The sequence below is a fragment of the Zalophus californianus genome, chromosome 2 (assembly GCF_009762305.2).
Source record: "Zalophus californianus isolate mZalCal1 chromosome 2, mZalCal1.pri.v2, whole genome shotgun sequence".
Lineage (NCBI taxonomy): Eukaryota > Metazoa > Chordata > Mammalia > Carnivora > Otariidae > Zalophus > Zalophus californianus.
The window spans coordinates 179,989,887-180,015,915 of record NC_045596.1 but is presented as its reverse complement, the minus strand read 5'-3'; positions in this window follow the sequence as shown (position 1 = coordinate 180,015,915).

Below are 26,029 nucleotides of genomic sequence, written 5' to 3'. Positions count from 1 at the left end.
ATATGTATTAATGAAAGGGAATATGGATATCAGTGCGGCTGACAGTGTTTTCTTTAACCACATCCACATTAATAAGTTAATAAGGTTATCACAATGCAGTTTATTATGACTTTCTAACATTGATGATTAAGGGGAAAAAAGTCAAGTCCTAAGTCACAGATGGACAGAGGAATGAGGACAGTCATGTATGCATTGTTTGGAAGGATGACACTGTCAGGAAAGGCAGCTATAATTAGGTCATTTTACAAAAAATGCAAATCCTCTTTAATCTCATGCTCTCCTATCTTTTCCTTTATTGTTATAACCCATTAGAGTTTCCTACTTTTATTTCCTTCCTACTTCTGTTAATGCAGTAGAATAGAAGGAATTATTTTCTCTCTTGTTATCTACTCTTTTGTACTAAACATTAAAACATTTGATATTTTATTTTATTTTATTCACCAAATGTTTACTGAGCACATATTAAGGGCCCAGAACTCTACTAGGAATTTAGGACATAACAATGAATTAAACAGACAAAATTCTGGTGGTTGTCATATTTAAAGATTGGGAGAGGGAGGACATACACTAAATAAACAATAAATGGGTAAATTATTATATATATATATATATATGTATTAGAAGGTGATAAGTACTTTAGATATAAGAAAAAGTTGAACAGGGTAAAAGCGTTCAGTAAAACAAGTGGTACTTGAGGGTAGTGGAAATTAGAGTGGTCAGAGTGGACCTCATTGAGAAGGTGAGATCTGAGCAAAGACTTAATGAGATGGAATTAGCCCATCACCTGTCTAAGGGAAGAATAGCTCAAGTAGAGGAAATAGCTGGATTGAATGCTCTGGGTTTGAATGTTCTGAGCATGTTCTAGAGGAAGACCAAACAGCCCAATATGGACAGAGCTGCCTAAGCAAGGGGGCATAGTAATACAAGATAAAGTTTGGGAGGGAAGGTCAGACAAGGTCTTCTAGTCAGTGTGAAGACTTCGTGAGCCATCATAATTTCAAGCAGAGTTATGACATGATCTCAGTTATATTTATATGAATCTTTCAGAATGCCATATTTAGAATAGATTCTAGGGATAGTGGAGGAGCAAGATGGCAGAGGAGTTGGAGACCTAAATTTCCTCTGGTCTCAGGAATGCAGCTGCATAGGGATGAAACCATTCTGAACACCTATGAACTCAACAGGAGATTGAAGAAAAGAATAACAGCAACTCTGAACAGAAAAGGGACCACTTTCTGGAAGGTAGGACGTGTGGAGAAGTGAATCCAAGGCAATATTCGGGAAGATAGACGGCGGGGGAGAGGGCCTCTGTCAGCTGCTTCTGGCAAGTGCTAGAGCCACGGAGCACAAAATTGGAACTTTTAGAAGTTGGCTCCGCTGAGGGACGTTACTCCACTGGCTAAGCGGGGGGTGGAAACCTCACTGGGACAATGTGGTCTCAGGACCCTCGGGGTCACAGAAAGACCAGGGGAGCCTGCGTGTGGCCGAGCTCCCAGGTACCGGAGCAGGGAAGCCGGCTGCAGAGACAGAGACGAGAACTGGGCTCTCAGCTCGGGGTTGCCATAAACCGTGATCCGCAGCACACTCGGGCCACTGCTCCTCCAGCAGGGACCCAACAAGCGGCAGATCCAGGGAGACTCCCTTTCCTCCCCTGGGCGGAGTGGTGTGGGAGTGCACCACAGGGATCTGCTGGGTTTGGAGACTCCACACCGAGTTGGGTGCCAGAGAAAGAAATGCTCGGTCACAGGCCAGGTGAGCACGGAGTGCGGCCGGAGACCAGGGAGAGAGGAGTGATTGACTGCTTTTCTCTGGGGGTGCACTGAGGAGTGGGACCCCAAGTTCTCGGCTCCTCCGGGGTGGAGATTGGGAGGCTGCCATTTTCACTCTCGTCCCCCAAAGCTGTAGGGAAAGCTTGCAGGGAACAAAAGCTCCCGAGAGCAAACCGGAGCAGATTACTTAGCCCAGACCCGGCAAGGGCGGGGCAATTTGGCGTCCGGCAAAGACATTTGGGAACCACGGCAACAGGCCCCTCCCCCAGAAGATCAGCACGAACAGCCAGCCAAGACCTAGTTTACCGATCAATGAGAATGGCAGAACTCCAGCGCTAGGGGAATACTGCACATAGAATTCATGGCTTTTTTACCATGATTCTTTAGACTTTCAAAGTTAATTTTTTTCTTTTAACTTTCGTTTTCTTTTTTCTCATATTTTTGAATTTTTTTCCCCTTTTTCAACCAACATCTTATCAATCCCTTTTTTAAAAAAAATCTTCTTTTATTTTTCATTTTTAGAGTCATATTCTATCCCTTCATAGTAGTTAACCTTATTTTTGGTATATATATATATATATATATATATATATATATATAGTTGTTCTCTCTTTAAAATTTTGGGATACAGTTTTTTCTAACAAACCAAAATATACCCTAAATCTCTGGTGTATGGCTTTGTTCTAGTCCCCTGCCTGATCACATTCTCTCCCCCCCCCTTTTTCATTCTTTCTTTTTCTTTTTTAATCCTCTTCTTTCTTTTTTCAAACAACTTCTTATCAATTCCTTTTATAAATTTTTTATAATTTTCATCTTTACAGTCATATTCCATCCCTTCATCGTATCAACCGTTATTTTGTATGTATATAAGTCTTTCTTTCTTTAAAATTTTAGGAGGCACTTTCTTCTAACAGACCAAAATACACCCAAAATCTAGTGTGTGGCACTGATCTATGCACCAGCCTGATCATATTTGATCATATTCTGTTTTTGTTGTTGTTGTTGCTGTTGTTGTTTGTTTTTATCTTTATCTCTTTCTTTTTTTTCTTTTTTTTTCTTTCCCTTTCTTTTCCCCCGATTTCAGGTCTCTTCTGATTTCTTTAGTGTATATTTTTCTGGGGACATTGTTACCCTGTTAGCTTTTTATTCTCTCATTCGTCTATTCCCCTCTGGACAAAATGACAAGATGGAAAAAAATCACCTCAAAAAAAAGAACAAGAGGCAGTACCGACTGCGAGGGACTTACTCAATATGGACATTAGTAAGATGTCAGACCTAGAGTTCATAATCATGATTTTAAAGCTATTAGCTGGGCTTGAAAAAAGCATGGAAGATATTAGAGAAACACTTTCTGGAGAAATAAAACAACTAAAATCTACCAAGTTGAAATCAAAAAGGCTATTAATGAGGTGCAATCAAAAATGGAGGCTCTAACTGCTAGGATAAATGAGGCAGAAGGGAATTAGTGATATAGAAGATCAAATGATGGAAAATAAAGAAGCTGAGAAAAAGAGAGATAAACGACTACTGGATCACGAGGGCAGAATTTGAGAGATAAGTGATACCATAAGATGAAACAATATTAGAATAATTGGGATCCCAGAAGAAGAAGAAAGAGAGAAAGGGGCAGAAGGTATATTGGAGCAAATTATGGCAGAAAACTTCCCTAACGTGGGGAAGGAAACAGGCATCAAAATCCAGGAGGCACAGAGAACCCCTCTCAAAATCAATAAAAATAGGTCAACACCCCGACATCTAATAGTAAAACTTATGAGTCTCAGAGACAAAGAGAAAATCCTGAAAGCAGCTTGGCACAAGAGATCTGTAACCTACAATGGTAGAAACATTAGATTGGCAACAGACCTATCCACAGAGACCTGGCAAGGCCAGAAAGGACTGGCATGATATATTTAGAGCACTAAATGAGAAAAATATGCAGCTGACAATACTATATCCAGCTAGGCTGCCATTGAAAATACAAGGCGAGATCAAAAGCTTCCAGGACAAACAAAAACTAAAGGAATTTGCAAACACAAAACCAGCCCTACAAGAAACATTGAAAGGGGTCCTCTAAGCAAAGAGAGAGCCTAAAAGCAGCATAGATCAGAAAAGAACACAGACAATATACAGTAACAGTCACTTTACAGGCAATACAATGGCACTAAATTCATATCTTCCAATAGTTACCCTGAATGGAAATGGGCTAAATGCCCCAATCAAAAGACACAGGCTATCTGATTGGATAAAAAACAAGACCCATTGATATGCTGTCTGCAAGAGACTTATTTTAGACCCAAAGACACCCCCAGATTGAAAGTGAGGGGGTGGAAAACCATTTACCATGCTAATGGACACCAAAAGAAAGCTGGGGTGACAATCCTTAAATCAGACAAATTAGATTTTAAACCAAAGACTATAATAAGAGATGAGGAAGAACACTGTATCATACTTAAAGAGTCTATCCAACAAGAAGATCTAACAATTGTAAATATCTATGCCCCTAACAGGGAAGCAGCCAAATATAGAAGCCAATTAATAACAAAAGCAACAAAACACATTGACAACAATACAATAATAGTGGGGGACTTTAACACCCCCCTCACTGAAATGGACAGATCATCTAATCAAAAGATCTATAAGGAAATAAAGACTTTAAATGAGACACTGGACCAAATGGACTTCATTCCATCCCAAAGCAACAGAATATGCATTCTTCTCTAGTGCCCATGGAACATTCTCCAGAATAGATCACATCTTAGGTCACAAATCAGGTCTCAACAGGTACCAAAAGATTGTGATCATTCCCTGCATATTTTCGGACAACAATGCTTTGAAACTAGAACTCAAATCACAAGAGGAAAGTCAGAAAGAGCACAAATACATGGAGGCTAAAGAGCATCCTACTAAAGAATGAATGGGTCAACCAGGAAATTAAAGAAGAATTTAAAAATTTCATGAAAACAAATGAAAATGAAAACACAACTGTTCAAAATCTTTGGGATGCAGCAAAGGCAGTCCTAAGAGGAAAGCATATAGCAATACAAGTCTTTCTCAAGAAACAAGAAAGTCTCAATTACACAACTTAATGCCACACCTAAAGGAGCTGGAGAAAGAACAGCAAATAAAGCCTAAATCCAGCAGGAGAAGAGAAATAATAAAGATCAGAGCAGAAATCAATGAAATAGAAACCAAAAGAACAGTAGAACAGATCAACAAAACCAGGAGCTGGTTCTTTGAAAGAATGAACACAATTGATAAACTCCTGGCCAGATTTTCCAAAAAGAAAAGAGAAAGGACCCAAAAAAATAAAATCATGAATGAAAGAGGAGAGATCACAACCAATGCCAAAGAAATACAAACAATTATAAGAACATATTATGAGCAACTCTATGCCAGCAAATTAGATAATCTGGAAGAAATGGATGCATTCCTTGAGATGTATCAACTACCAAAACTGAACCAGGAAGAAATAGAAAACCAGAACAGACTTATAACCACTAAGGAAATTGAAGCAGTCATCAAAAATATCCCAACAAACAAACGCCCAGGGCCAGATGGCTTCCCAGGGGAATTCTACCAAACATTTAAGGAAGAATTAATACCTATGCTTCTGAAACTGTTCCAAAAAAATAGAAATGTAAGGAAAACTTCCAAACTTGTTTTATGAGGCCACCATTACCTTGATCCCCAAACCAGAAAAAGACCCCATCAAAAAGATTTACAGACCAATATCCTTGATGAACATGGATGCAAAAGTTCTCACCACAATACTAGTCAATAGGATCTAACAGTACATTAAAAGGATTATTCACCACAACCAGGTGGGATTTATCCCTGGGCTGCAAGGTTGGTTCAACATCTCAAATCAATCAATGTGATACAATACATAATAAAAGAAAGAACAAGAACCATATGATCCTCTCAATAGATGCAGAAAAAGCGTTTGACAAAGTACAGCATCATTTCTTGATCAAAACTCTTCAGAATTTAGGGATAGAGGTTACATACCTCAATATCATAAAAGCCATCTATGAAAAACTCACAGCAAATATCATTCCCAATGGGGAAAAACTGAGAGCTTTCCCCCTCAGGTCAGGAACATGGCAGCGATGTCCACTATCACCACTGCTATTCAACATAGTACTAGAAGTCCTAGCCACAGCAATCAGACAACAAAGAGAAGTAAAAGGCATCCAACTCGGCAAAGAAGAAATCAAACTTTCACTCTGCAGATGATAGGATACTTAATGTGGAAAACCCAAAAGACTCCACCCCAAAACTGCTAGAACTCATACAGGAATTCAGTAAAATGGCAGGATATAAAATCAATGCACAGAAATCAGTGGCATTCCTAGACACCAACAAGACAGAAGAAAGAGAAATTAAGGAGTCGATCCCATTTACAATTGCACCCAGAACCATAAGATACCTAGGAATAAATCTAACCAAAGAGGCAAAGAACCTGTACTCAGAAAACTATAAAATACTCATGAAAGAAATTGAAGACACAAAGAACCGGAATAACCTTCCATGCTCATGGATGGAAGAAAAAATATTGTGAAGATGTCAATGCTACCTAGAGCAATCTACACATTCAATGCAATCCTTATCAAAATACCATCCACATTTTTCAAAGAAATGGAACAAATAATCCTAAAATTTGTATGGAACCAGAAAAGACCCCGAATAGCCAGAGGAATGTTGAAAAAGAAAAGCAAAGGGGCGCCTGGGTGGCTCAGTTGGTTAAGCATCTGCCTTCGGTTCAGGTCATGATCCCAGAGTCCTGGGATCGAGCCCCGCATTGGGCTCCCTGCTCCGCGGGAGGCCTGCTTCTCCCTCTACTACTCCCCCTGCTTGTGTTCCCTCTCTCACTATGTCTCTCTCTGTCAAATAAATAAATAAAATCTTAAAAAAAAAAAAGAAAAGAAAAGCTGGTGGCATCACAATTCCAGACTTCAAGCTCTATTATAAAGCTGTTATCATCAAGACAGTATGGTACTGGCACAAAAGCAGACACATAGATCGATGGAACAGAATCGAGAGCCCAGAAATGGACCCTCAACTCTATGGTCAACTAATCTTCGACAGAGAAGGAAAGAATGTCCAATGGAAAAAAGACAGTCTCCTTAACAAATGGTGTTGGGAAAATTGGACAGCCACATGCAGAAGAATGAAACTGGACCATTTCCTTACACCACACACAAAAATAGACTCCAAATGGTTGAAAGACCTCAATGTGAAACAGGAGTCCATCAAAATCCTAAAGGAGAACACAGGCAGCAACCTCTTCGACCTCAGCTGCAGCAACTTCTTCCTAGAAACATCGCCAAAGGCAAGGGAAGCAAGGGCAAAAATGAACTATTGGGACTTCATCAAGATAAGAATCTTTCACACAGCAAAAGAAACAGTCCACAAAACCAAAAGACAACCGACAGAATGGGAGAAGATATTTGCAAATGACATATCAGATAAAGGGCTAGTATCCGAAATCTATAAAGAACTTATCAAACTCAACACCCAAAGAACAAATGATCCAATCAAGAAATAGGCGGAAGACATGAACAGACATTTTTCCAAAGAAGACATCCAAATGGCCAACAGACCTAGGAAAAAGTGCTCAACATCACTCGGCATCAGGGAAAGCCAAATCAAAACCTCAATGAGATACCACCTCACACCAGTCAGAATGGCTAAAATTAACAAGTCAGGAAACGACAGATGTTGGCGAGGATGAGGAGAAAGGGGAACCCTCCTGCACTGTTGCTGGGAATGCAAGCTGGTGCAGCCACTCTGGAAAATAGTGTGAAGGTTCCTCAAAAATTTGAAAATAGAGCTACCATAAAATCCAGCAATTGCACTACTGGGTATTTACCCCAAAGATACAAATGTAGGGATCCAAAGGGGTACGTGCACCCCGATATTTATAACAGCAATGTCTACAATAGCCAAACTATGGAAAAAGCCAAGATGTCCATCGACAGATTAATGGATAAAGAAGAAGTGGTATATATATATATATATATATATACACACACACACACACACACACAATGGAATATTTCACAGCCATCAAAAGGAATGAAATCTTGCCATTTGCAACAACGTGGATGGAACTGGAGGTTATTATGCTCAGCGAAATAAGTCAATCAGAGAAAGACATGTATCATATGACTTCACTGATATGAGGAATTCTTAATCTCAGGAAACAAATTGAGGGTTGCTGGAGTGGTGGGGGGTGGGGGGATGGGGTGATAGACATTGGGGGGTATGTGCTATGGTGAGCACTGTGAATTGTGTAAGACTTTTGAATCACAGACGTGCACCTCTGAAATAAATAATACGTTATATGTTAAAAAAAAAAGAAGATAGCAGGAGGGGAAGAATGAAGGAGGGGAAATCAGAGGGGGATACGAACTATGAGAGACTATGGACTCTGAGAAACAAACAGGTTCTAGAGGGGAGGGGGGTAGGGGCATGGGTTAGCCTGGTGATGGGTATTAAGGAGGACACGTTCTGCATGGAGCACTGGGTGTGATATGCAAACAATGAATATTGGAACACTACATCAAAAACTATGATGATTAACATAACCTAATAAAAAATATATATAGAATAGATTCTAGGGGACTAATGTACAAGCAGACAGGTAGAAGGTTAATGCAGTAAAATTACAAAATTTGGGAAATACCAAGAAGTACAAGGCAATGGAAATAAAATTACCCCAAATCACTACTTAAATTTTGACCTGTTTGTCATATTTTTCTACATATTTTTGCCTTAAGATTATGCTTCAAGTAAAATATTATTCTTTAAACAAAATTACAAATAATATAATTTGAATCCTCATAGGAAGAGGTGAGGAACTTGGTTTTATAACATTAGCTTTTCTATCTGACATTAAAAATATAGGTACATACTATATGGCTTACATAAGCTAATTCAGCTTTGGTTTCTTAGTTTACCGTTGTATCTCTGTTTGCATATTTATTTGTTCTTAAAATGTCACATCTCTTCACTTTATAAGAAATTAAAATTTAAATATTTTATTTATTTATTTGAGAGAGAGAGTGGGAGTGCACAAGTGGAGGGAGGGGCAGAGGCAGAGACTGTCAAGTAGACTCTGCACTGATCATGGAGCCTGACGCAGGGCTAGATCTCCCCACCCTGAGATCAGGACCTGAGGGGAAACCAAGAGTCGGGCATTTAACCAATTGTGCCACCCAGGCACCCCCAAAATTTAAACATGGCTAAGTACTCACTTTTAGCACTGTACTAAAGGTGTCTTTCATTCTTTGACCCCATGACATTAAAACTTCATTAGTATGCTACCCATTCTATTATTCCCTTACTTATTCAACATAATTTAGTTGCATTGCACTATTTAGCCATTGGAAAGAGAAGAATAATCAAGACAGAGTCAGCTCCTACTGTATGTTTCACTGTTGGCAAATGCCAAGCTATCTAACAGCCACTGCTGTCTGGATGATCATTTCTAAAAGGGTATGGTCTGTAAACTACAATCAGAGGCCAATGTCTCTTTAATAATCTGTCTATATTATGTTAAAATTGATAGTTTTAACATATAGTTTGTAAGATGTACATTACTACTGTGAAATATTTATCCTATGTTATACCCTAGAGAGGTGGGTCTAGGCTAGACAATGCCACAGATGACTTTAAGAATATGGAGAAAACACAACTTCTCTCATAGTATGAAACACTCATGTACATTAATAGAAAATGGTACATAAATTTGGGGGTCTTAATCGCCTTCCTAAAGTTCATTTAAAGATTTTTTAGATACATGGTCAAGACCTTTTCATAAAGAATCTTGTCCGAGAAAAAAAATCTAAGCTTATATTTTCCCTAATATATTTAAAATATTATATTTTTAATAAATACTTATAGGTTGCTATAGCTCTATTCTGAGGTACCTTTTGTACCTATCTGTGAATTGAACTTTTGCATCAGTCTCCAGGGGAACAAACCAATTTCTCAAAGATTGAGTGGCTCCTCAGTCTTTGTATAGAGATGTATTTTAAGGTATCTATGGTTTCAGTGAGGAAAGCCTGATTAGGAATGCTGCCCACAGGTTGTCAAGTAGACTTGAGCTAAGAATGTATATGATGCCACCTCTGCTGTTTATCTAAGTAACTCCACCATTGGTGGTACACTCATGCAGATTCCACCAGTGAATGGGGCTTTTTATTTAAACTTGTCCAATTAGATATTTTATTATGATTTTGGGGCTATATGCCTAAATATTAGGTGAATTTATAGACAGAATATCAGAGAATAAAAATTTCGCCTTTAAAATAGCCATCTTTGGAATTATAAACTTAATGTCCATTGAATTTAAAATGAAACCTATAATGAATGATGCAAATCCCTGAAAGGATGGTAGCAAAGTGTCTCTGATTTCAGTTGTAGGATTTGACAACAGGAAGTTGGTCTTACGCTGATTTCCAACATTATTAACTTTTACTATGTTTTGTTGGGTTATTTATTCTGATTTGGTCTAGGAGGTGGCTTCTCCCTTTGATTCATTGACGCATGTGCTTAATGTTGACCATTTTTGTAAAGATGAATGAGTTAATAGATAATTAGAATATAGAAGAGTTACCTATGGAGAGAATAAGCCCATAAAAGCACAGTTAAAAGCATGATCAGATTTAACTAATCATGGTGAATGCGCTTAGTGGTCAAATGGAAAATTTAAATAAATATAGAGCTACAAACTTAGGAGGAAGAAGACATCTAACAAATACAATTCTGGGCACATCTGACAATGTTCCGATATAACACAAAAACCCAGGAGTTATAAAATGGAGAGCAAAAACCTACAGTGAATAAATCACAGTTAGGAAAACTAGCATGAGAGTTGAGTATGGTAAAATAGTAACATTGAATTTAAATATAATGTGGTGACCTTTTTTATTACATCTAGGATTTTACAATGAATGAGGACCATGAAAAGCTTGCTATGGGTTTGGATTTCATCCATATACAGTTTGGATTAACTTCTTATCTTTCCACTCTAATTTTCTCAGGGGCTACATTTTATAGCTTTGCAGTTGAGTGCCAAAAAGGTGATTAAAATTCAACTAATAAAAAAAAAAAAGAAGGAAATTGGAGTGATTTGGTCTGAATCTAAAAAAAGAAGCTAGGGAATGATTTGATTGCTCTAAATCAGATCATGGGAATTAGACTATTTCTATTTCCTTATATTGTAGAATAAATGGAAGTCTGTACATTTTGTCTATAAGAAATCTTTAAAATTTTTAAAAATGAGTTCCCTGCTTAATGTATTTTCAGATGTTCGCTGGGTTGGAATTTATTAAAAGTTGGGTAGGATGGGGTTTATTAAAGGGACTCTTGATATACTTCCCTTTCCTGTGATACAGAGTTATCTTTTTCTTAAATCTTTTAAAATATATTGAAAATATATTGTTCAGTTTTTCAAGCTATATTATATTTAGTGAAGTTAGTTTTTTGCTCATGTTACTTTAAAATTAAAGTTACTAATATTAAAGTCAAATTCCATCTCTTAAAAATATTAATATATCAATTTTCAGGTCTCATCATTATTCCTCTCATTACATTTTATAAGACAGCTGAGGATTGTCTCAAGTTATACCAAGTCAATAGGTCCAGAAGACAAGTCTTAAAAATTAATTATCATGAAAATGGCTTTTTGTTAAGATTTTATTTATTTATTTGACAGAGAGAGACACAGCAAGAGAGGGAACACAAGCAGGGGGAGTGGGAGAGGGAGAAGCAGGCTTCCCGCTGAGCAGGGAGCCCGATGTGGGGCTCGATCCCAGGACCCTGGGACCATGACCTGAGCCGAAGGCAGATGCTTAACTGACTGAGCCACCCAGGCAGCCCAGAAATACACTCTATTTCTTAAATATCTGCTTGTTTTCTTCTTATTTTAAAGAAAATAGGTACTTAAAAGAAGATACCATTCAGAGAATGTCAATTATAATGCTCACGGGATTCTGGGGTGGTACAAAAGTGTATCAGTAGTAAAGAGCTATGTGGGACCCTAGTATTGAGGCTTATGCTGAGAAGTAAAAGAACTGACAGGGTAAAAGCTATTCCTAGGAGACTGTAGTCAAGGAAATCATTTTGTGTAAGTCAATCTCTTAGCTGATAAATAACCTAAGCTAAACAAGGAAAAAGATGTTTATATTGCCATGTACAAGTTGAATATAAATTATGGTTAGTAATTTTTATTAAGTTTATGTCTATCAGATATTAAATGCAAGATGGTTGAAAGTGATCCTTTGAGAAAACTCACTTTAAAAAGTCTTAGAACAGAACATTGGCCTTAATTTAGGGGATTTGTTAATTTAATCTCTTAAACCCATAATTAAAAACTATTCAAAGACCAGGTTTTGTTTTGTTTTTTCTTACTATCACCCAGAGGTCAGGTATTTAAAATGTGAATAATAATGGTAAAAGTAGGTAATTTGAAGAGAATAAAATTCATATGTGAATGGACAATATTATTGTTAAAGTAATTATTCCCATATAAGTGAGCTTCCAACTAAATGTATCCAGATTTTACAACACTTAGTTATCATCAGTTCGTGCTCTTTTCTTCTATTCTTTCCTTCCTTCCTGCTTTCTTTCTCCCATTTCATAATTTCTAATTTGTTATGGACCCTCAATGTCATAGTATTTGGGAGTAGAAACTTGGGAGGTAATTACGTCATGAAAGTGGAACCTTATGAATGGGATCAGTACCCTTACAAAAGAGACCCTGGAGAGCTAGCTCACCCTCTTCCTGCCAAGGGCGGAGACGATGAGAAGTGGACAGGCTGTAGCCCAGAAGAGGGCTCTCACCAGTACCTCACCATGAGGGTCTGATCTCAAACTCCTGGCCTCCAACAATAAGAGAAATACATTTCTGTCATTTATAAGCCACTCAGGTTATAGTGTTTTGTTGTAGCAGCCTGAACTGAATAAGACATTATTTTCATACTGAATGATTCCATTTACTAAAGTGCAAAAACAAACAAATCTAATCTATGGTGTTAAAACTCAAGATAGTGGTTATGGTTGGAGGGGAGGGGAAGTTATGATTGGAAGGGGGCCGTGAGTAGAGCTGCTGGGGCTTTGACATGTTCTTGTTGGGTTGAGCCTCATGCAGTTCTTGACATAGACAGGGGTTTTAATAATGCATTCATTTCATATAGTGACCTGAATTATATGACTCTAATTCAACAAATACTTTTTGAGAATCTACTGTGGACCAAATATGGAACCAGGCTTTAGATTTAGGACCTCACAGGTGACAGAAACTCCCTACCACCATCGAGCATATGGTTTGTGCTGTATGATGAGTACCAGCAACTAGGCAAGTCATTAGAAAACAGTGGGATCTGTGCATGTGAGAAGCAAGAGTAGCTGTCCCCAAGTTTGGCTGCAGTGTGGGATTTAGCAAAAACTTTCTTTACAAAAATGACATTTATGTTAAAACTTGAAAGACTGGAAGGGTTTTTCCTTAAAAAAAAAAAGATTGGAAAGATGTTCCAGTAGAGGAAATAACATGTACATGGCCCCAGAAATGATAGACTGCTTTGGCCTTTCAGCTAACTGGAATTTGTGCAGATTTGCTTAAGACTTAAGCACTCAAGACATAGAAATACTCATTCTTTTTCTTTGCTTTGCAGCTACATTTGCAATTTCTTCTTAATATATTTTGTGTATTGGAAATGTATAAGCCTTACTTTTTCAGCTACTGCACTGGTTAAGTTGCAGGCTGAGTCTTTGTAACAAAAGACTCCAAAATATAGTAGCTTAAAGAGATAAAAATGTGTATATCTGGTATGTTATAGTCTGGAATTTGATGGTTGTTTAAGGCAAGAAAGGTCTTCCATTTTATAGTTCCCAGCATATTGTCCTATTTGCTTATTTACCACTGACTCAGCTCCTCGTCTCCCTTCTAGTTTACAGAAAGATTTAGCAAACAATATTCTTTTGACAAAATGATGCAGAGGTTTTTATACACACCTTTCCCTCATTTTTCACTGGTAATAACATGGTTGTATGGCGGCAGTTAGCAGCAAGGGAGGCCGGAATGTGTAGTCTCTAGCAGGATGGCCCTGTGACCAGCTAAAACTCTATTACTTACAAAAGAAGAACAGAACGGACTTGGGAAAAACCCAGCAGCTCATCACAACTACTAACTTCTAAAGCCCCTTTGTAACTGTGAGGAAATGTCATCAAGCAGATGCAGGTCAATAGGTGAGAGATCATGAGAAATCTTGTATGTCCAAATATCAAAATTAAATGTTTCCATTTTATTTAAAACAACTTGGAGCCATTTATGGGTTGCAATGAAAGGGGTGAAATAATCACATTTTTATTTTAGAAAAGTATTCCTGGATTCAGTTTAGGGAAATGCCAGGGGGAAGAAGCCCAATTTTGGAGACTGGCAGGAATCTGGTTGAGATATTATCGTGAATTTAAATCAAGGAATTAGTAGGGGATACAGGAGCTCAGATAGAAAGAAATCTATGATATAAAAGGATTATATACATGGTTCTCAATACGATGTGAGGGTACAAAGAAAGTTTAGGGGTAAATGATAATGACATCAAGGCAACAGGTTGGATGGAGTTGTGACCTCTCAGTACCCCGAAGTATTAGTAAGAAGAGAGTAAAAAAGGTGTGTTTAATGGTGCATGTAGAAAATTTCAATCACTGTGCTAATTAGATAAACTTGTGTGGAGATAGATCTAGGACAAAGGCATCTGTTCAAGACTTTGTTCTGGAGTGAAGAAAAGAACCTAGAATGGGATCCTAAGAAAAGCCAAGAGTGAAGAGTAGACAGAGAAGTGAAAGCTGCGTTCACTGAGAGTTCTTTGCTAATAATAATTTATCAAATTCACTTAAACTCAATTTACCAAATATCACTCCAAAGAACACCAACTCACCATTCATTGATTCACCATACTGCTCATTTGTCAAACTCAGTTTGCCAAAAAGGTTTTCCATAGTTAACAACAATTTTATTTTCTTGAAGATATCCAAAGAATCTCTTTTTCAATAAATTTCATGAGGTAAGGTGTGCTCAGCAGTGTCAAATGCTCCGAGTTCATAATGACCTTGCATGACAATATATCATGGAGAATAGGAATTACTTAGGGCTCCTCCTTGCGAATCGGTATTGTTCCTAAGGTCACTGTGAGATTCCTCTAACAAGCAATTTAGCTTAAGGATAAATGTTAGATCTAAAAGCACTGGTTGTAAGAGCTTATAACCCTTTAATTACTTTACCAACCAACTTGGTCTACTGCAATTCACAACTCAGCTCTCTCTGATCTAGAATGAATTTGAATTCCGCTGAGGCAGTTTTTTTTCCTGATGGCTCTAAAGCACTGCATGATTCCGTAGGCTTCTATCTCAGAAAATTTGTCAATTTTAAATAAAACTTTTCCGAATTTTCTAGTACTTTCACACTTTAAAGAATTATTCTGTTATTTCCATGGGGTTGTTTTTACAGTATACTTCATTCCTTTCTCTAGATATATATTTCCATCTAATATCAGTCTACCTGTTGCTGAAAGACTTCCTTAAAAATTTCTTATTGTATAGTCTGCTGGTGATGAATCCTTTCAGATTTTTGTATGTCTGAAACTATCTTGTTACAATTTTATCTTATAAATTTTTTAAAGATTTTATTTATTTATTTATTTGAGAGAGCAAGAATGAGAGAGAGAGAGAGAGAGAGAATGCATATTAGAGGGGGGGAGGGTCAGAGGGAGAAGCAGACTCCCTGCTGAGCAGGGAGCCCGATGCAGGACTCGATCCCGGGACTCCAGGATCATGACCTGAGCCACCCAGGCGCCCCATTACAATTTTATTTTAGAAATGTATTTTCACTGAGTTTAAAATTCTAGGTTGAATTTTTTTCATTACTTTAAAGATATTGCTTCATCCTTTTCTTATTGGAATTGTTTTCCAACAAGAAATCTATGTTTTCATTATCTTTGTTTTTCTGTATATAATGCGTCTTTTTCTTTTGAATATCTTTGAGATATGTTGGTTTGGAGCAATTTTTCTATTTTTGTTTTTTAGTAAGCTCTGTACCCAGTGTGGAGATCAGACTCATGCCTCTGACATTAAGAGTCATATGCTCTTCTGAGTAAGCCAGCCAGGTGCTCCTGGTTTTGAGTAATTTGATTATGATGCCTCTTGGTGCAGTTTTCTTCATGGTTCTTTTGCTAAGGTGTTAATAAGGTCAAGTCCCCACCTGATGGCTGCTTTTTTTTTTTTTTTTTTTTTTGGTAAACTAAGAGATTGTTCATCTATTGTGAATGAGATCATAAGTAGTGTGTAATGTTTGAAAAGATAAAAAAATATTTACTGTAAAACATATGAGGGTCTTCTTAATACTAATGACTGCTAATGTGTAGTTTCACTAGTCTCAACCTTTTTTATGTTTTCAAGCAGTTCTTCCCTTTTCTAATACAGGCATCAAGGAGATAGAAAAAATGAAGATGATTTTTTCCAGCTGAATAGTGGGCAATTAAATTTTATTACATAGGAAAGGAAGTGCACGGAAGAGGGGGTTGAATGATAAGAAATTTGGGGGTGTCAAACAATTATAGATTCTAAATGATAAAGAAATAGGTATGGATGCACAATGTAGAGATCTAAAAGAGTAGGAGTCTAGGAATAAAACATGGAACATTTTAAACGTAACACAGTTCAGAGTTGCAGTTCTGTGTGACAGCATGATCCAGGGTGTGGTCATTATAGAGCAATGCTAGGACAGCTTGGGGATGCGCCATCCAAGAAGTTAGAAGGCAGAGAATAGAATAGATTACCCACAGAAAAGTTGAAAGACCCCAGTGCATGAACTAAGGCTTTGGGATGAAAAGAAAATCATACAATCAAATATTTACTAAATGAAGCAGAGTTCTAGGAATTCAGTACTTGGTCAGCAACAAAGAGAAGTAGACTGTGGTAGAAGGAGATGGAGTGGCCTTGAAAGAAGCATGTGTTTTATATAATGGTGGAAAAGTACTGGTAAGAGAAATGGAAAGATGACAACACCAACTCCAAACTTTTATACCCACGAATGTGGGACATGGTGGACTCAAGCAAGAGGACTCACTTGAGAGGGAATTATCACTCACATGGGCAGAAAGTGAAGTCAAAAGGATCAACACATGCTGTTTTATTGGTTAAAACTTCTTCTGGATGGATCTGATTATAGCCCAAAGAAGAAAAAAAAAAAAGAATGAAGAGGAAAATAAATCATGTGGAGAAAAGCACTACTGAAAAGATAACATATTAACTCCTAGAGTAGGAGGACAAATATAACTTGGAAAATAATCACTGTAGTATTCTATGAGAAAACATCAAAAATACACGTGACGTCTAATGATGCAACAAGACATGCCCTCTATTTGATGAAAGGGGGCACTTTTCAAGAAAGCCCCAAGTATCAAAAAAGATAACATCTACATTGGAGTCCATAAATAGAAAAATTGATAAAAACAAAACAAAGCAAAATCTCAGCAATAAGAAATGCAATTATGATGCCATATTGGATAAAAAAAAACCCACAAAGGTTAAAAAATAGAGACAATATGTTAAGTCAGATTTCCAGATCCAATACCTGAAGAGTTTGTGTGTATGAAAAACAGACCAGAGAAAATAAACAAACAAAAAACAAAATAAATGTAAAAGAAGAACAGTTTCTTCAATTAGATTGAAAGGGCTCACTGTGTACCAGGAAGAAAATGTATGGATTAAAACATTAAAATAAAAGTCTTGAATTCACCTTGTTATATAGGTTTAGAATAGCAGCTGCTTTTATAATTTTCTCTGCATGGGTTTTTGTATTTTAAAAAGTTTTGGCAATAAACAAGCATTTCATGATTATAAAAACATTATTTTAAGATGAGTTGCAAAAAGAAATATCAAAATTATAACTAGATTTCTATGTAAATACTGAAAAAATTCTAGAAAACTGCATTTTTACTTTAGGTTTTGTTCAGTGAAGGAAAAAATATTTACTTCCTAAACAGTAGGGAGCTGTTGTCTGGTGGCTGTGGAAATCTTCCTTTCTGAAATAGAAAGAACTAACACAGCACAAGTTATTAAGTGGTGAAGTGGGTATCATCAAACAGTCTGTGAAAAGAGCTCTTAGAGTTATGGGAAAGTATCTGTTCTTAATAGAAATGTTAGCACTTCCTGGGCTCGTTTATTGTTTGGGAGTGCACCAAAGTTTGCTTCATTCCTATCAGATCCTAAGGTCAACACTATTATTTCCAGTTAAATCCTGCAGATTCTCATTGAACATTAAATAAAAGTCACCTTGTTTCAGTGTAGCTACCATGGTGATATTAAGGAAAGTGGAAACGTCTACATCTGAAGTCTTTAAAAAGCCTTTAAAAAGGTTTGTTTATTTTACTGTATCAGATACAGAATAGCATTGATTTACTTAAGGTAATTTGAACACCGGAAATTGAAGTCATATAGAAGTGAGCATTGTTCTGTAAATATCAGAATGTGCCAGCCTCAGAAAGAGACTTCGGAAGAGCACTGGAAGGATGAAATGAGAGATAATGCTTTGTATTGTTTGAAACAGAGGAGAAAATACATTGGAAGATAGGACTCTATCAGGATGAGTTGGAGAACATGAAAAACATCACTGAAAAAATTCAAGTATTAGGGGGAAAGGACGTGAAAATAGAATGTAGCATCAGACTTACATGCTGTTAGTGGATAAACTAAATGACCTAAAATGCTTTTTCACACCCAGTTGTCATTTCTTGTAAGATTCTTTTACTTACAAAAATGACAAGAGCACAGAGTTTCCTGACATTGTTTTCAATGATTTTTTTCTATGATTTAGAAACAACTATTCAAAACATTTTTGTAGGAGGAATTCAGACAGGCTTCTAAATCATCATAACCTTCCTAGACATACAACTCTCCTTTTCCAGTTAAGAATGTGGCAAAACACTCCTGGTAGGATTTAGGGGTCTTTCCCTGCGATTTGTGGGATTGTGCAATTTAATGTTAGCTGGTTGCCTTTCTTCTGAGACGTTCAACTACTTTTTTTTTTTTAACACTTATATAATCTCATTAATTTTCTCAAAATCCCTGTGAGCTATGATACTGATATTATTATCTTAAAAGTGAAAGGATTTGAGGCAGGGTGACAAAATGTCTGATGACGAAGCAGCAAAGAAAAACTGCTTCTACAACCTCAGACACTTGGTGTGGGCATTCTCAATTAACATAACTCAACTTGCTCTTCTTTTTGAATGAGTCCCCTGGTGCTATCACCAGTCTGTTTTAAAGGTCTCTGGGAATCGGGGGAAGCCAACAATAATGGGAGATGTAGGTCAGCCCAGGAAGTAAAATGTTATTTGCATGACTTCCTCTCTCTGTGTTTCTATGAAGCTTTTTTCTGTTCCTAATTTTCAGTATCCTAGAATTTACAGATAAGAGTTAAGGATAAAATGGGACTTTATAGATGGGGCAGTATAGAGGGGCAATTGAAAAGCTGTCTATTTTCAGGAAAACTGGTTTTTAATCTTATTTTAGAGATAACATAACTGAAGCTCAGAAGGAGATGCCTTTCTTTCTGGATCCCTACTTCTATTGGACAGCATCTCATTGCGGGGAAGACAGAGGAGCTGAATGCTTGAAGGAATCCACCTAGATTAGTGAAAACAGGAAATATAAACAGAAAGGAAAGAGTTTGATCTAAGTCCCAAATAGAATGAGTAAAATCCTGTTTTAGAAAATTTTTCTTATTTCTACTGGAACTCATTTAAATGACTAATAGCTACTTGTTCATTTAACATCAAGGGACAGAGACTATTTTAAGAGCTTTACCTACGTTGCCTCATGTAATCTACATAAATTCCACGACATAGGCATTATTTTCCCCCATTTTATAGATGAGGCAACTGAGAGAAGTGAAATTATGTGTCTTATCTGAGGTTACATTTGGAGCTCCTTAGATAGTCTTGTCAGAACTCACACTCTTGACAGTTATGACATATTATCTCTCTAATGCTAAAAGATTATTTATTTATATTGCTGTTAATACTGCTTCTAACTCTGTGGAAGGTACACCAGCAGACACTGTGATACTTTCTCTGACAGCTCATGGGATAAAGATACAGTTTGGCAAAATTTAAAGGCATACTCCAGGTGGATCATCATTGTGGTTAGACCCCACTCTTTTTATACAAATGACAAAGAAGGAGATCCAGAAGCATCTTGTCTGTCCATGGTAAATCAGCAGCCATCTGGAGGATGGGGGCAGACTCCATGAGAGTTTGATGTAGAAATGTTTATTAGTCATGTGTTTGGCTTCTGGGACTTAATGTGTAGTAGACAGATGAGGGAGAGTGGGGGGGGGGGAGAGGGAAGGAGGGACGGAGAGAGAGAGAAACAGAGAGAGAGAGATACTGCCAAATACATTTATTTGGCTAGCATTCACATGACCAGAAAGCTCAAATCTTTCCTTTCTGGTTTAAATGTGCTTTCCTTTAGGCATTCATTCAGTACATTTCACAAGACCTTGTCCTTGGTCCTGATCAGGCAGTATTTGAACAAAACAATAGGGCATTGCTCTCAGAGCCACACAAACATGGCAATAGCTGTTATACTGGGAGAGAGAGTGGTGGACAGGAGTCCACCAACTTCGTGGTCTTGTCGCGGTACTGAAATGCATCCCTGTGTATTGATTCTTCACTGTCTTTGTGTTCAAGTTTACTCAGGCCTCCATGGAGTTGATTCTACTATTGTCTGTGCTCTCTGGGTTCTGGCTTATTTTCTGGGCTGCTGTGTTCTGCTTTAGTTTTGTGGATTTTCCTTAGGATTTCTGAACCTCAGATATTTAACACTGCAGCTATTTTTTTTAAACTATCTTTCAGTCATTTCTAGGGTTTTGCACTGAGTAAGGAGGCCTCAGTGAGCTCATTGGCCATATCAAGAGTGGAAATTGGTATTGACACTGTTGAAAAATATTTTTTGAAAATATTCCTTTGACCATAGAGTTGAGGGTCCATTTCTCTCTATTCTGTTCCATTGACCTATGTGTCTGTTTTTGTGCCAGTACCATACTGTCTTGATGGTTACAGCTTTGTAATAGGGCTTGAAGTCCGGAATTGTGATGCCACCGGCTTTGCTTTTCAACATTCCTCTGGCTATTCAGGGTCTTTTCTGGTTCCATACAGGATTATTTGTTCCATTTCTTTGAAAATTTGATGGTATTTTGATAGGGATTGCATTAAATGTGTAGATTGCTCTAGGTAGCATTGACATCTTCACAATATTTGTTCTTCCAATCCATGAGCATGGAACGTTTTTCCATTTCTTTGTGTCTTCCTCAATTTCTTTCATGAGTATTTTACAGTTTTGTGAGTACAGATTCTTTGCCTCTTTGGTTAGATTTATTCCTAGGTATCTTATGGTTTTGGGTGCAATTGTAAATGGGATCGACTCCTTAATTTCTCTTTCTTCTGTCTTGTTGTTGGTGTCTAGGAATGCCACTGATTTCTGTGCCTTGATTTTATCCTGCCACTTTACTGAATTCCTGTATGAGTTCTAGCAGTTTTGGGGGGGAGTCTTTTGGGTTTTCTTTATCTTTGACAAAGCAGGAAAGAATGTCCAATGGAAAAAAGACAGTCTCTTCAACAAATGGTGTTGGGAAAATTAGACAGCCACATGCAGAAGAATGAAACTGGACCATTTCCTTACACCACACAAAAAAATAGACTCCAAATGGTTGAAAGACCTCAATGTGAGACAGGAGTCCATCAAAATCCTAAAGGAGAACACAGGCAGCAACCTCTTTGACCTCAGCCACAGCAACTTCTTCCTAGGAACATCGCCAAAGGCAAGGGAAGCAAGGGCAAAAATGAACTATTGGGACTTCATCAAGATAAAAAGCTTTCGTACAGCAAAGGAAGTAGTCAACAAAACGAAAAGACAACCGACAGAATGGGAGAAGATATTTGCAAATGACGTATCAGATAAAGGGCTAGTATCCAAAATCTATAAAGAACTTATCAAATTCAACACCCAAAGAACAAATGATCCAATCAAGAAATGGGCAGAAGACATGAACAGACATTTTTCCAAAGAAGACATCCAAATGGTCAACAGACACATGAAAAAGTGCTCAACATCGCTCGGCATTAGGGAAATCCAAATCAAAACCTCAACGAGATACCACCTCACACCAGTCAGAATGGCTAAAATTAACAAGTCAGGAAACGACAGATGTTGGTGGGGATGCGGAGAAAGGGGAACCCTCCTACACTGGTGGTGGGAATGCAAGCTGGGGCAGCCACTCTGGACAACAGTATGGAGGTTCCTCAAACAGTTGAAAATAGAGCTACCATACAATCCAGCAATTGCACTATTGTGTATTTACCCCAAAGATACAAATGTAGGGATCCAAAGGGGTACGTGCACCCAAATGTTTATAGCAGCAATGTCCACAATAGCGAAACTATGGAAAGAGCCAAGATGTCCTTCAACAGATGAATGGATAAAGAAGATGTGGTATATATATATATATATATATTGGTATATATATATGGTATATATATATATATATATATATATATATATATATATATATATATACAGTGGAATATTATGCAGCCATCAAAAGGAATGACATCTTGCCCTTTGCAACGATGTGGATGGAACTGGAGGGTATTATGCTCAGTGAAACAAGTCAATCAGAGAAAGACATGTATCATATGACCTCATGAATATGAGGAATTATCAATCTCAGGAAACAAACTGAGGGTTGCTGGAGTGTTGGGGGGTGGGAAGGATGGGGTGGCTGGGTGATAGACATGGGGGGGTATGTGCTATGGTTAGCACTGTGAATTGTCTAAGACTGTTGAATCACAGACCTGTACCTCTGAAACAAATAATACATTATATGTTAAAAAAAAAAGAAGATAGTAGGAAGGGAAAAATGAAGGCGTGGAAATCGGAGGGGGAGACGAACCATGAGAGACTATGGACTCTGAGAAACAAACTGAGGGTTCTAGAGGGGAAGGGGGTGGGGGGATGGGTTAGCCTGGTGACGGGTATTAAAGAGGGCACGTATTGAATGGAGCACTGAGTGTTATACGCAAACAATGAATCATGGAACACTACATCAAAAACTAATGATGTAATGTATGGTGATTAGCAGAATATAATAACATAAAAAATGTAAAAAAAAAAAAAAAACAAGAAAATCCTCCTTTGAAATGATGTTCAGACCCTGAAATATATTCCTTGGAATTTATCAGTGTACACATTTTTTACCCTCTGAATTGGCCACAAGAAATTGTAAGTCAACTCTGCATAAAATAGGTGACTAAATGGAATAAAAACATTTTTGGCCAAAAACAGATTAGTGAGTGGCATGGCCACAAAGTCATGAAACTGATTTTCTTTCTGAAGGAAGAATTAATGCCCAGCATCTATGTCTTCACTTATTTATTTGCTCACTTATTATTTGGTATGCATTTTTAGGCACTTCCAATGTGTTCCCTGATCATTTTAGGAAAATATTACAATTGAACATACAATTCCAAACAAAGAATCTTTCTATGTACAGAGTGCTTACAGACCACTTCTCCATCCCAGAAAACTGCATACAGGATAGTAACTCACTGTAATATTATCTCTAAGCAAAATACATGTGAAACATTTGTATTAACCTATTATTAACAAACTTACTTTCACAAAGGTATAATGAAAAGAGGCTTTCTATAATTCACAGACATGGGTATTCATGTTACAATTGTCTGAAAACTTCACATTCAGATGATAAAAATTATATAAATCTTGTTCTTTGTCTCAGCTAAATGTTAAACTGCTATATCGCTTATCCATCATGGTTAGTTGTTAAGCTGTGATTGCATAGCTTTTGTTTATCTCACATAACTCTTTACAAGTGAGTTGGACAAATGCAGGGCGAAGATCACAGGGAGTTTCTGCTTCTATTTCAAAACCTCAAGTATTCAAATGGCATTGGTGGTTCTAGTAACATGAATATTCTAGTATCTGAGTGCTCTGCCCCTTCTCTAGGAAAGTATTTTCCTGGTTGAAATGTTTCCCACCTCATACTCTAGATAACAGAACCCAGATATAGAATGCATGAAAGAAATAACATCAGTGTCTTAATAAGTTGATATTTAAGGAAAACTATTTATGAAGACACAGTCCTCCTAAAGACATTTCAGAAATAACACTTTCACTCATATTTCAAGTCCTAAGAAACAGGATTATGTATATATGTATAAATATGTTATGTGCAAATTCAGAGTTTTTTTAAACAAAGTCTGACTAATTAGCTCTGCACTAGTGTTTAGTATATAAACATTTTACTCCTGTTTTCACTTTGGTTTGCATAGTGGATAAAAAATTGTGGAAGGAAAGCTATTTAAAATATAACATACATTAGGGTTTTTTCTTGATAATTTGTTGCTTATTTACTTTGTTAATAGAATAGTTCAAACTTGGTAAATAATTCTCATTTGATACAGATAACTTTTAAAAAATGATCATCCACAATTTTAACCACCTATCCTCTGCAAAAAAATCGAAAGGGAAGAAATCCCTTTATAATCCCAAAATAACAACTAGAGTTAAATAATGCAGAAATCAAATACATTATTTAGATAAAACATATCTTATATGTACTTTTCTAGTTTAAAAAAATAACTTTTGAGGCACATCTGAATAATCACAATAATTCCCTACTTTGCCAAGACAGTCAGCCCTCTCTAACTTTCAGATAATTCTTAAATGTTGTACCTTGAAATTTCCAATTTCAGTGCTTTAAGTCTGACCACTTAAATTCATGGTTTCAATGTAAATTTAAAGTTACTAATCAATTTTATAATATTTATGATCATTTTAAAATCACTCTTATCTTTTTTCTTGGTTCATATTACTTATAACTTGCCTACCATATACAAATTTATTAATATTATTGTTAGTAAAATGCCAATAGTGTAAAAGGGGTATCTCACTTTTTAAAGTTATTTATGGCTACTAAACAATGGCTAACTTTAGGGAACATTTTCAAGGAACTATATGTGACAGAGAGTACTGCTTGGATTCTTTGTTTTCCCCAGGTTTTGTTGGACAGTGCAAAGATTTAGAGGCCTCTTGAGAACAAAGTTAGTTGATTTGCTTGGGTTGGATTGAAAGAGGGCCCCTTTATCAGCACCAACTCCAGGTGCCCATCGAGTGAGACGGGCTATGAAAGAATGAATGGAATGGCATTCTCCACCATTTGGAGTCAGAGAAGGACAAGGAACATGGAGAGAACCCAATGTTCATGAGGAAAGCCTACCTCCTTGCCTTCCCCTGCTGCAGGGGTAATGAGAGGTATGCTCACCTGGTTTTCTTCCCTAAAGTTAAGGGAGTGGGGTTTCAAAAGAATCATTCTTAAAGTTTGGTTGTGTCCCCAAGAGAGATAGGCTCCATCCCTGCTGGAAATCTGCTTGGTTCCAAAGCAGTTAGTTAGCCCTGGTGCTACCAGAAAAGTGATAGACAGAAGAGATGTAATAATGGGATGCCGAATCAAAGTGAGGGAAAACAGACACCCGCTTGTCCTGGGTTCTGAGGTTCTGAGGCAGGTAGAAGGTCACTCCTGAATATGACCACAGACCCCACTGTGATGACATTGGAGGATGGAAGTTTGCATGGGAGCACTACAAGATGACAAAGACACTGGACCCTTGAAAGAGTAAGGCATTCCGGGCTGTCCAATGAGGGTCAGGCAGAAAATGTAGCTGAGGCTTACAAGGCACCCTTACTGTCTTGGGGCGGTTGCTGATTGAGTCCCTGGATGGACAACAGGGCCCCCTGAGTCCTCTGCTTTTCCCCAATGAGCCTAAAAGCATGAGTTAAACAAGGGTACAACAATGTAATCATGGACACTCTCCCAAGGAGAACTTTCTCTCTGCTCCAACACCACGTGGGTCAGTGCAGGGAAGAACATGTGTGAGAACGTGGACCAGGGAAAGGAAAGAAGACAGCAGATCAAGGAGAGAACTTTGCTTTGAATATGGGTTTGAGATTTTTAAGTGAAAGAGCAAAGCCTTTAAAACTAAAAGTAGTAAAAAAAAAAAAAATTCAAGAACCAAACTGATTTGTCTTTAAGGAAGCCCAGTACCCAGCAAAAAGATGAATAAAGCCAGAGTGGTAATGACTGTTGGAAAAATAAAATGAGGTAGTATTTATAT